The sequence below is a fragment of the Gallinula chloropus genome, assembly GCF_964237585.1.
Source record: "Gallinula chloropus genome assembly, chromosome: 5".
In the NCBI taxonomy this organism is placed as follows: domain Eukaryota; kingdom Metazoa; phylum Chordata; class Aves; order Gruiformes; family Rallidae; genus Gallinula; species Gallinula chloropus.
The window spans coordinates 13,522,577-13,533,778 of NC_140090.1; positions in this window are offsets into that span (position 1 = coordinate 13,522,577).

Consider the following 11,202-nt stretch of genomic DNA (forward strand, 5'->3'; position numbering starts at 1 on the left):
CACAGGCAGAAACAAAGGACCTAACCAAACTGGGAACTCCTCATCTAAAGCAGGTACAATGAGGATCTGGAAGATGAGTCACGGAGAAATAAGAGAGAGCCCTCAACAGGTTTTGAAGAGCACCTTTTGAATGCCAGCTCCTCGCTCAAGTGTCAGGGAGGATGAGGATGTGGGGGAGGCAGCAGCACGGGGCTGCAGGGACATACTCACACCCTCCGCCTCCCGTTCCCACTGCACCTGCTTCAACACGGCGGTAGCCCTGCTCCCTCCAGCTCAGCTTCCTGGTGGTGGCTCACAGGCGACATGCTGGCCGATGGATTCTCTTCAGGGACCCCCCTAGTGCTCCGGGGTGGTTTGTATCCAAAGCTCCCAGGTTCACTGTGGGGAAGAAAGCGCAGGTGGATCTCACACACTGTGAGCGATACAGTCGGGTACCTCCCCCCAGGCAGGTCTCCTCACAAAGCAGAGTGTCCTTTGGCAAAGGGACCTTGTTCATGGATCAGCTTCAGTTTCCAAAGGAAAAGGACCAAACATCATCGGGTGGATACCCTGTGTGACATTCAAAAGCTATCCACTGCTTGGTGACAGCCCAGAAGCGCTCTTGTTTTCCTCGCACAGTCTGTTCTCTGCAGTCCAAAGCTGTAGCCTTATAACCAGGCAGTGACTTCCTCTGAAGTTGCTTGTATTGACCTAAATAGGTTGGGGCGGGTGAGGACACAAAGACAACATGAAAAAGCTGTGCTGGTTGCCCAACAAAGAAGTGTCTGCTTTGTGGTGAGCACTTTTAACATATAAGCACTTTTAACATACTGTTAGAGAACATGATTTTCATGTTTGTTTAAGTTCACACCAAAAGCCTTGCAAAGTAGCAAAGTGAGTAAAAATAAAATCTGCATTTAAGTGGTAAACAAAATAGTTAAAACTTGACTTCTTGTAACACAAACACTACTTACGGAGGCAATTTGTTTAGAAGTCCACTGGTATGTTTCTTCTATACATCCAGCTGTGACTGACACATCTAGGAGATGGGGCAAATGAGCAGTAGAGTAGAGCAGTGTTAAAATCAGCTGTCCTGAGAAAATCATTGATTACCAAGGAGTGGTGGCAAGGTGGAGAGGCTTCCCTCCAATTTTAAATGGAGCTCAGAAGTAAAAAGTGGCTGTTACCTTTGCACTGCCATGGGAGAAACGGAGTATAAGAAGCTCAAGTCATCTTGTGATGGACAATCAGTAGCACTTGATGAGTACCTGAACATAAGCTGCTTTCCTTTTTCTCTGGCAAGCACCACACTGTAGATGAAGAGTCTACAGCTATGGGACAGGCTGCAGCCAGAAGACCTGTGCTTAGGCCTGAATTTCTTCCTCTTTTCTCCATTTTCAGTAGCTGTAAATTGAGGGTGACAGCATTCAACCCCCTGTAAATTGCTTTGAAATCAAGTGGAGGAAAGCAGCGTACAGGAATTCCTCCTCTTCATTGAGCTTGAGCCTTGCAGCATGAGGAGGTTGTCAGGCATTGGACCAGGCTGCCCAGGGAGGTGATGGAGTCTCCATCCCTGGAGGTATTTAAAAGATGCTTAGATGTGGTGCTGAGGGACATAGTTTAGTAGTGGATGGCAGGTTATGGTGATGGTTGGACTTGATGATCTAAAGGGTCCTTCCAACCAAGACCAAGATTCTATGAACCTATGGTGTTAGTGCTGTGTGTCAAAACTGATTTTTAACCTGTTCATACTTAAACCACCCAGTTTTGTTTCCATGAGGCTTTTGTTATATCAAAATAAAACTGTTGCACAGTTTGGCTGTCTGGACAAGAACATCTGAGGGGTTTTTAATGATTGTGACACAGTTGACTGATGGTTCACTGCTGGGGCCAGGAGCAAGGGAAGTGGCTCCTCCAGCAGCACCAAAGGCTCCCAGTTCAAGCAAGGAGGATCTTCTATTGGACCAGAGCAGTAGCACTGTCATACAGGAGCACTAGTGATTTATCCCCTCTGAGAGCTGGTCCACATGATTTACAGTCCTTTGCTCAGTGCTATTTAGCCACTGTAGGCCTCTAGTGATTACATTCAGGCTGGCTCACCCTCCACATTTGCTACACTGACACTAGCTCCAAGCAAGGTGCTCTGCTATGACCCATCATCACTGGTGTTCCACTACTGCTAAATCATGAGAGGATTATTAATACAAATTTCTGAATCACCTTTTGCCCTGCTTAATGCTTATTTACCAGCACCACCTGTCCCCTCAGAGGGGAATACCTTGAATATGCCCTGGGACAAAAGCAAAACCAATTGCAAACTGTATGAATTTGGAGATAACATCTGCCATTTCTTCTGAAACACCTGAAAAAGTATGTATACTGTGGCAGCTCAGGCTGTCCCCTTGAATGAGATGTTCCCTTCAGAAAGTCTTAAGATTGTGGGAGTTTTTCTCTCCCCAGGTTACAAGCAGGTCTTACTGATCTGTTACTTCCCTGCCCTTATCTCCTCAGAATGAAGCAGCTTACTAATAAAAAACGAGCCTAAAACTTCTCCACAGCCCTTTGTCATTTCTGTGTAATAGTCTTAGCCCCCAACATCTTTTGCTGTGCTTTAGATTCTTACCAAGAGCATTGGTAAGGATCATAATGTGGAAATATTACTGTGAAACACACTGGTACTCTCACACAAGGATAAGAAAATAAAGCAGTGCTCCAGAGGCAGCAAGAGCAGAAGCACAGGGGTCACGTTAAGCAGACATTGGGTCTACCAAACCTGCACAGGTACTGAAGCATTAGGATGGTGCAGAGCTACAATAGGAAAGTGTGTTGTTCCAGGGTTTTTTTTGCTTAAAAGATGAGAGAGAGGGCCTAGGGGAGGGGAATGCATGAAAAAGAAAAGGATGAACTTCTTTTTTTTTTTGTTTGTTTTTTTGGCTACTCCAAATGGGGTTTTCCTCTGTTTAAATGCTGAAGGACAGAAAGATTTTAAATTAAAATCTTAATAAATATAGCCCTGCGGCTAGTAACATTATTACATCCAAGATGATTACAGCAACCAAGCCACAAAAGAAATATTTATTTATTTATTTATTTAAAGCATAATAAGCCTCAGTATTTAGTTAGAAGAAGGCTAGGCAGCTAACTGGCTTCAGAACTGGTGAGTTTCCCATTCTGCTCTGCCAAAAGGGTAAACCAATACAGCCTGGTTGCAGGGCTTGGTTTCATTTCAGTACAAGATGACATTATTACTGCCTGGAACTTGTAAATATATAAAAACCAAAGTGACAATTGGTTAGTTCGCATGCATGAGGGTTCATATGCAGGAAAGCACCCCCCCCAATTTGCAATATGCAATAGGACATATGGATAGTGAGTGAGCTTCACTTTTTGGAAGAGTGCTCTAGGTGTCTCAGCTTGCTTGAGTGAGGCATGTTCTCCTTGAGACATTTGCCTTTTTCTGTTGGTGCTAGTCCCATGACAAAGTGCTGCACTTTACTTGTTTGTATAGAGGTTTGCTTTGTTTTGCTTTTTAATTATGGGAATATTTTAATAAAGGATACAGGGAAAATAGAGGGATACAAAGAAAAGGATACAAGCTGATAAAGATGATTAAATCATAGAGCAACTGCAGAGTGGGTCATGAAGTGTTATAATCCCCAACTCCCCTCTGCTTTCTGCTTCAATGTGTTAATGCATCACACTTTAGTACAGTGACACTTTCAGCCCTAGGTGGAAATTCACACATGATGAAGAGGTGGAGGAGGATTTCCAGATGGTCAGACCTCAGGGAGTGCGAAAAGGTGGGGGGAGGAAGGGAGAAACTGCTGAAGGGAATCGGACTTTGGTCACATCAGTAATTTCCAGCTGAAAATGGAATATTAAAAAAAAACACACCCTAAAACCAAAGAAACAATCACCAACAATCCCATACTGGAGCCAGGTGCACTCAGGTTTGGATGTCATGCATGATAAATCCTCACCAATGCTGGTTGTGAAAGATCCCTTGGAAATATTGGTTTATTTGTGTGCAACAGTGAAAAGGTGTGAGCTTTATTTCCTTGGCCAAATTTCGGTGTGGGTACTAAAGCATCCCAATGCAGACCCAATTAGTTGTTTTATTCCCCACAACTCCTCTTTACTAGAGGTGATTGCAAAGTGGTACCTGCTCTGGATCACCCTCCATTCTTCCCTCCAGCAGAGGCTGCATTTGGCTGCTACACATCCCTTGGGACTCTTTTGCGCAGGGCCACCTCTCTGAGAGCAGCAAAGAGCACTAGGGAGAGAAAATACAAGACTTGCAGCCAGTTGGTCCCATCACACCCTAAAACAGGCCCCACTGTCCCTTTAGGGGAGCACAAGGCAGCAGCTGCTATCATGCAGCTGGACGTCTCCAAGAAGACCTCATTTACTGTGGCCTTTGGGGGAGGGTGGTGGAATGGGAAGGTAGTCATGGTCCAGAGCTCACAGGATCTGTCCCTTCTGGGTGAGAGGTGCTAGGGCTGTATAAAGAATTAGCAATAGATGGTACTTTGTACTGGCACAGTTCTTTCCAGATGTCAGGGTTCAGGGAAGTTTAAGATAATCACTTATTTACGCATCACAATACCCCTGTACTAGTAGCAGGGGGGAAGATAGTCTCCTCAAGATGTTAAAAAGCAAGCATTAAGAATGATGGCTCACGTTGCATTGCTAAGTACTCTTGCTTCATTTTCTTAGGTGTTCAAAGGCTCAGAGCATTTCCTCTACCACAAGAAGGACACAAGAAGTGCCATTGGTGTACAGTCACAGTGGAAAGGGATATTTTATTAAATATCACCTACTATGTTTAAATGCTATTTACCTGCATTTAATGGATGGCAACAAAGTAAATTGACCACAGCATGGTGAAGAATTCGGACAAATCTCCTGAGAAATGAGGTTGTCACACACAGTTGCTACTTTGGGGAAGAGTTGGGATGTACACTCCCAGCGTACATCCACTCCCAGTACAAACCACATTGCACTCAAGTGAGGAAGAAGCTCAAGGAGACAGAAGAGGCTGCTTTTCTTATTCAACTTCTACTACTGCACCTCCAACTCTGTAAAATCTGTGGGTTTAACTGATGCTGAATCCCTCCTCCCATCAGTTGACTTTGTTAGAATCACCCTATAGCAAAATGCAAAGAAACCTTGGGCATCTGATGTGGTGGTGGTTTCCACAATGATATTGAAACTGCCCAGGTGCCTCTCACTGGCTTTAGTAGCAGGTCAAAAGACTTGTAAAGCCTGCAGTATCCATCTTAGACTTCAGTCCCTTACAATGACTAGATGAACATCCCTGACTGTCTTCCCTAAGGACTCCGTGCAGCAGGTGTTTTCAGTCTGCCCACCTTCCAGATCAGGTGTCCAAAAATGCAGCAATAAATATATTTTTTTTTCTTCCCTTTTTCTAAAAGAGCTCCAGGTGGGCGGAGGGGATGGGCGTGGGCTATTTTTATTCATACCTTAATTTAGTCAGTAGTCCAACGGTTCATGGGAGAAGAGCTGGGCTCAGTCCGCTTCCCTGCCTGACAGGAGTCCCAGGGAACATGAGAGGCAGGCCAGGTCTTCTCAGGAGGAGTAGGCTATGGGGCAATGCTGGCACAGGAGCACTCTCCAAGTCTCCAGTGGAGTTGGCAAGCAACTGAAAGGAACACAATCCCACAGCCATCTAGGTAGACAGTTCAGAGAGGCACGAGGCCAGGCTTCCCTGCTTCTCCCCAGCATCCTTAGCCGAAACATCGGGAACTACCCAATTCACATGGGACCAGCTTTAAGAGGTGAGAGGCAGTCCCCTCCCCAGCACAGAGCATGCCCTGGTAAAGTACACTTTGTTGGGAGAGGAAAGTGCTGAAATTATGGATACCCCCTCCCTGGCTGCGTTCCAGGCCAAGTTGGATGGGGCTTTGGGCAACCTGGGCTAGTGGAGGGAGACCCTGCCCACGACAGGGGGTTGCAACTAGATGACCTTTGAGATCCCTTCCTACCCAAACCACTCCACGGTTCTATGAGACACACTCCCTGGGGCAGAAGGGAATTGAGCCATGTGAAATTCCCCATGTTTGGCACTAGCCTTTTGAGTGCCAAGCATAGTGTATACAAAACACTGCTGTGCTGCCAACCACCCTGCCTTTCCCTTGCAAGAACGGACTCACACTCTGTTCCTGGAAGAAAGCCAAGAGAGCCTAAATTGTGAAGCCCAAGGGCTCCTCAGCCCCCAGGCAAGGTAGATTTAAGAGGTTATGTTCCTCATCACTTGCTCAGGCAGCAAAGCAACCTCTTGGTTCTGTGGCTGCCATTCTGAGGTGGAGTCCAGGAAGCCTCACTAAGAAAGGCAAAGATGTGGAGTTTGTGGTGGCTGCCAAGAATGGACATTGCAATGCTCCATGGTGATGCCCAAGACATTTTGCAAGTCTGCTCCCTCCAAACCTGAACATCACTGCCATTGCCAAGCTAGCAGTCCACAAAGGAATAAGCAACAGCGGATGGAGCTCCACCAGAGTCCAAACCACTGTGCAATAATGCTGTCCAGATCCAGATCTGCCCAAAGAGTGGGCATTACATGGGGGCAGAGAGATCATGAGCTAAAATTGCCAAGTGACTCAGTCCCCTAAGTGAGAAGGCATAGGCTTGCAGGATCAAGCCTGTAGTAAAATTGGTCCTCCTGTAACTCATCTTCTGTCTATGTAACAGGGCTTAATTTATTTAACAGTAGCTGTTAACAAACAGTAAGAGAATACAGGTGTAAGGAAGGGTGGATTTAGACAATGCAAAGACTTAACTGTATATATTAAGACTTGAAAGCAAACAAGTGATTGACAGTAGCTGGAGACCATGCTTACAGCAGAAGTGGAAGAGCTGAATGACTAGAAGAGGAAATGGATAGAAGCAGAATATTTGCTTATACCATGACTGTTACTGTGAACTATTGCAGGCATGCAACAAGGAAGGAGCAAACAGGTCCCCATCCTCACGGCTGGGATGTTTTGCTATTTAGCAGAGACCACCTGGCATGCAGCAAAACTTCATCTTCTCGCTACAGATTTCCAGACTTTAAAGGTTACACTCTGGTGTTGGGCTTCTGACACAAAAATTCCTGCAAAAGGCCTTCCTAGGAGGAAAAGGTGTTCCCCAGCACCTTTAACTGGGAAGCCAAAATTACAATCTTGCTCAGACACCTTTCCTACCCTCACACCCCTTGGCTTAGCTCTCAAAACAAAAGGAACCACAAAGGAGCCCATGACAACTGAAAGGGAGAATCTGCTGGCAGCAGAGCGAAGCAGGGGCTGCTCCGTGCATGCGTCACTTGCTGCAGCCTGTCCGGGGTGACGGCATCGTCAGCAGGAAAGGGTTACCAGGAGAGGTGGGGCTGCTTGGAAACGGGCCTGGATGCTGCAGAGCTTTTCACCTTTTGCTTCCTTAGCTTTTCCACAGCTAGGAATGGGCTGTGAGCCCACTGCAATTTCTGCGTTCAAGACTGAGTTAAACCAGTTGAAGAAGACCCGAGTCCTGGGTTGGGTTGGGTTTTTTTGTTAAGAGAACATAGAGCACGCATCCCTTTGTCAGACACACATTTCAATTGCTCCAAACTTATTTAACACCTTGGACTTTACCTGATCTTTGTCTCACAAGGAAGACCGTTTCCCTGGAACCTATATCCCCATTTCTTTCCAAAAAAAAAAAAAAAAAAAAAAGAACAAAAGATAAGTTTTAACTTGGTGTTGATGCAATATTCACCCCACCCAGAACACTGTAACCAACTTTGAAAGCTCATGTAAAAAACATGAAGAGTAATTTTTACTTAGCTCTTGTTATGAACAATTCAGAGATAAGAAACAAGGCAAGACACGTCTCAGCTGCAAGTGTGAACATGATCTCAACACTGCAACATTTTCTTTGCCTGGCTAGAGATGGGTTGGCAGCATGAGGTATATGAAGGTAGGTTACAGGTGACAAGAATGTAAAAAGCCTATTATTAAACTAGGTGTAAGCAATCTTGAAACTTCATTAGGGCCAGGGAATTCAGCCCTGGACATTGCACCTGCTTGATTATTCACTAGAAATTAACATTAAACAAATGCTGTAAACTTGAAACTAAGTTGGAAAGGATTCAGATGCAGCTTTTCCTGTCCTCTTAACTGGGCAGTGGATGGAAACCAGTCCATGTCACGGACGAACTCCACGCATGCACAAGCTCCACTCCTCTTTCAGGAGAGAAGTAAAGCCACCTTCATCACAAGTTTTCACCGAGTACAGAGGACAGGTCACTTGCTGTCCTCCAGCTGCAGGTACAGAAGAGAAGTGAACTGCAGGACTGCAGTGTGTTAAAGGTGCATTTGAGCACTGACCTATTTTTGTTCATCTGCCATGGGAGAGACATGTGGAAACATTGTGGTTTGATGGGTTTGATTAAAAATATGCTAATGAATAAAGAAAATTAAGTGCATCCCTTGGGCTCCTGGCTAGCTGCCAAGACAGACACTGGGACCACCAACAGGGGGTCCTTATGCTTCGGCTTTTGCAATCCTTCAGATTCCTACCGCAGAGGATGGTGATCCAGTGGAAACAGGGCTTGGAGTTGAGTGTTTTGTGTGTCCTGCCTCACTCTTCTCCAAATGCCACAATATTTGAAAATTTATGCCCCAGGTGTTGGAATCAGCAAGCACAAGAACATCTTTGTTTTCACTGAAAAAAATACTTCTACCATCATTGTAGAAGAGAGAAAGCTTGCAAACATGAAGCAAGTGCACTCAAAAGGCTTGGAAACAAAAAGACTGTGAAAGAGAACTCCAAGTTCATTTTCCAAAGCATCTCATTATTTCTAAACCAAATGTAGTTTTGGAGGCCTGACTTATGGTTTTCAAGCTCCTGAGGCAAAGCTGGCAATGTAGCTTTTATTCCCACGCAGGAGAAGCTCTGCCTGCCCTCCTCCCTCCACACTGCTCAGGGAGGGGAGAAAAGGCAAATCAAAACAACTCAGGCACAGTGCTACTCTCTGCGTGACCATCATCGCTCTAGGTACCACGTAAGAAAACTCTAACCTGGCTGCAGGAATAGGAGAATCACTTGCTCTGTTGCCGGTCCTCAGGTAGGAAGCAGCTCTCATTAGTTAAGTCCAAGGTGTCCAGCTCTTCTAGTGCTCATAATCCTGCAGGTAAGTTGTCCTTCCTCATGTTCTGATTCACTCTCCATTGTCCTGCAGGCTTCAGAGCTGGAACCACAGCTGGGGACACGAGTGCCTGTCATCCAGTGGCATCACTTGGCACCTAACTGGAGTACAGTCACCAGGAGCAAAGGGAAAGAAGGGCTCATGTTTAGTTAAGCTGTCTGAACCCAAGCAGGACTAGGAAGATTTGAAGCCCTAGGGGTAAAGATGAACATCCAAGGACAAGGACACAAGCAGGCCTATAAAGAAATGAAAACAGAGACTCCAGAATGAAAGAGTTCTTCCACAATCAGGACTAGGACTGGAAGAAGAGTCATATTTAAAACCAAACATCCAGTCCACCCTGAAGGCATTTGTTCAGCAACTGAGTAGGTTTGGGTTTTCATAGCTCCACCTCCCAAGCAGGAAGCTGAAGTTCTAACTTGGGATTTCTGAATCCTATCACTCTGGGCAAGGATCCTCCTGTCAGGGAAGTGTCTGACCAGGAGCATCTCTCTCAGGTTCTAATCAGCTCTTCAATATCTAGAAGAGTGAGACAAATTTCAGAGTGAAACTGCAGGCGATCTTGGGCAATGCTACCATGATGGTTTTCATTTAGAAGCAAGAACGAACTTGGCTATTTTCTAGATAATTACTTCTTCCCCCAGTCCACAGTTGTTTTCCTTGTTTACACCTATAGAAGTATAATGCCATCATTTTGTGGGGAGAATAATCATGTTACAGAGTACTTTTACAGACCACAGGTTGAGAAACGCTCATCCAAACAGCAAGTTCAGTTTGTTGTATGTGTTTTCCTTTTAAAACCAAAACAGAGCACTATTAAACAGTAGGGAGCAGCTTTCCTCATCTCTCAATGCTACATGTATGCACAAGTTTGTCCTTGAATTCTGGTATTTGGCCTATGAAGCCAACATGCATAAAGCCTCCAATACCCTTAATACTAGACTTTAAAAACAAACTCCATAAACTCTGATTGTATCAAGAACATGATTCTGCCTCAAAGCCAAGTAACAAAGCCCATTGAAGGAAACTTACTGTAAACTCTGGAGATTAATAAACTTTATCAGGAAGGGAACTGCGGTGAGTATGGTCCCAATCTCACCTCAGCATTTTACCTCTAACCCCTTTGGAGTTACAAGGCTCAAGAGGCCATTTTGCTGTTTTTTCCTTTTTATTCCCACAACAGATGCCAAGTAGTTTGGGGGAAGGAAAGAGTGAGGTGCAGAGGACAAAAAAAGATTTTTTTTTTAATAGGATGCCCCCCCCCCCCAAAAAAAAAAAAAAATTAAGGGCTTATACTTAAAAACCCCAGCATCTTTAGTCACCCTCTGGAACATTTTGTGAAGTACTGCAGTCCCACAGAACAACCAGTATTCTTTCTAGCATGCACATCAGCACTCTGTGAGTGGAACAAACTTTAACCTGCAATTCAAACTGGTTTAATGCCATAGAAAGCATAAAGCCACCATTCTTGTGAGGACCAGAATGTTTGGGAATTAACATTAGCATTTGCATGCAAAAGGAATATTTTTGTTTAGAACATGGTCTCCTACTGCATGAGAGAATCCTACAGCAGAGGAACGAGACCAGAAGAATCTAGTTAGTGTTAGTCTTCATGTAATTCAGGTAGGAGATTAACAGCAGCTCATCTGAGCAGCCTCTCTCCATGGTAGAGCTTCTAACGCTTAAAGCCACAAGATGGAGCCAACAGTTCTCAGGAAGAGGTGCCGGTACCATCCCAGGAACCCGCAGAGCATTTCGCTCTGAAGAAACCCCACTAGTTAAGTGTTCTGCTAGGGGCAGAGCAGAGGCAAGGACGAAGGCAGAAGTCAAGTTACATATGTGCAATCATTACGTTCCAGTAGGATGAAACTGAAGAATGAAGGCCCATTCCTCACAAGCATCCACAGAGTATCAGAGGAATAAAGGCTCTGGTCTGGGCTTTGTGTGTAGCTAGGAAGTGTGCCCAGAACCCTGTCCTGCCTCCTGCACAATGCTTTTCATGCTATCCTTTCTCTGCTGCTGACTTTAAGAGTGAC